The sequence below is a fragment of the Micromys minutus genome (assembly GCF_963924665.1).
Source record: "Micromys minutus genome assembly, chromosome: 32".
Taxonomy (NCBI): Eukaryota; Metazoa; Chordata; class Mammalia; order Rodentia; family Muridae; genus Micromys; species Micromys minutus.
The window spans coordinates 26,379,886-26,381,871 of NC_137967.1; the positions used below are offsets into that span (position 1 = coordinate 26,379,886).

At 39.0% G+C, this 1,986-nt stretch overlaps 1 pseudogene across 1 annotated transcript; it reads left to right on the forward strand.

Moving 5' to 3' along the window:
* The first annotated feature begins 373 nt into the window (after positions 1 to 373).
* LOC308413704 (ribosome biogenesis protein BRX1 homolog) lies at positions 374 to 1,428 on the forward strand (annotated as a pseudogene). The gene has a single exon. The product of its transcript is annotated as a ribosome biogenesis protein BRX1 homolog (transcript).
* The last annotated feature ends 558 nt before the right edge of the window (positions 1,429 to 1,986 follow it).

Sequence of the window (1,986 nt, forward strand, 5' to 3'; positions counted from 1 at the left end):
TGTTCATTGCTCTTTTACTTACAGCACTGAGGAGTTGGAGTTGCTGTAGATGCCTATCAGCTGATCCATGAGTAAATAACAATGTGTTTCCTAGCAGCCAAATCATTGTTTTGCATGTTCAAGTAAGACGTCATGTAGAAGGCAAGAAGACAGAAATGGACGACTAGAGGAAGTTGGGATTAGATAGGGTGGATAGAATATAGATGATATGAAATTTGGGAGTAAGGATACTGGGAACATAATGGTTCAAATATACAGTGCAGTTGTGGGGAAGAGGGGCTGCTGGAAGGTCATGGGCATCTTCTGTGAGATGACCTTCCAGCAGCCCCTCTTCCCCACAACTGCACTGTATATTTGAACCATTATGTTCAAGATGGCAGCCACCAAGAGAACATGGTGTGGGGACTGGAGGTTCAAGCAAAGAAGGCAAAAAAGAGCCGGAACGATGCCGGGCAGCCAGCTAAGCAGGAAGATTGTGGCAAAAGAGGCTGAGGAGGATAAAGATCGCATTCCAGGGCCCGTTTGTAAGGGAAAATGGAAAGGAAGGAGAAGGTCCTCATCTTTTCTTCCAAAAGAATAAATTTCAGAACAAAACACTTAATTCAAGACTTGAGAATGTTGATACCTCACTCTAAAGCAGATACTAAAATGGACTGTAAATATAAATTATTTGTGATAAATGAGGACTGTGAAATGAAAAATTGCAACAAATACATCTACTTTGAAGCTAAGAAAAAACAGGATCTGTATATGTGGCTTTCAAATTCACCTCATGAGCCATCTGCCAAATTCTTGGTTCAAAATATTTATATCATGGCTGAACTAAAGATGATTGGAAACTGTTTGAAAGGGTCTCGGCCCCTTTTGTCTTTTAACCCTGCTTTTGATGACTTGCCACTTTATGCTTTGTTAAAAGAATTCTTAATTCAGATCTTTAGTATGCCACAGTACCATCCCAAGAGTCAGCCATTTGTGGACCACATGTTTACGTTCACATTTTTGGATAATAGGATATGGTTTCAGAACTTTCAGATTATAGGAGAAGACGCTGCTCTTGTGGAAATAGGGCCTCGCTTTGTTTTAAATCTCATAAAGATTTTTTTCAGGGAAGTTTTGGAGGACCAACCTTATATGGAAATCCTCATTACAAGTCTCCAAACATGCATCGGTGTGTCATAAGGTCCCTCACAGCTTCAAAGTACCGAAAGAGACAGCAAGTCAAAGATGTTCAGAAATTGAGGAAGAACCAAAGACTATTCTTCCCCATGATCCCACTGCAGATGTGTTTGTTACACCAGCAGAGGAGAAACCAATAGAAATACAGTGGATAAAACCAGGGCCAGAAGTAGACCTGAGAGCAAGAAAGAGAAGGATTTACAAAAGCATCAGAAACCGCAGCAGAAGATGTGCAGAGGGAGTGCACAATGAATTGGTGGAAAACTATCTCTTTAGTTACTATGTTTTTATTTTGTATTCCATGTGTAAATATTTTAGTATACAGAACTAGCTCTGTCTAATTAGGGTGTCATTTTTAAAAATGAAAATCTTTGAGTCATTGTTGCTCTTTTTCTAAATAAAACATCTTCAGAACTCAAAAAAAAGAATGAATGAAAAAAAGAGAAAACCTATCATTTTGCAATCTATGTTAAAAAAAAATCGTACAGAGAGTAGCACACATGAAATTTAAAAGGATGGGACATTGGATACTGCATGCTAAATGTTTAGTTGTAGATGGGGCAGGAAGAAAAGAAAAAGAATGGGTGGGTTTACCACATATAAAACTATGTGAAGAAGATATTTGAAATCCCACTACTTTACAAGTTAATAGTGAATATAATTAAAAGAGTTCGCCCTAGATCATGGATGAGAAAGAATCAAGCGCCTAGGTCATGAGTATCCAGAGACTGGCAACTTTTCACAGACCTGGATCGACCTGAGACACGGGATCCAGTGGTGATAGGATATCCCTACGACAGGTAAGACCAG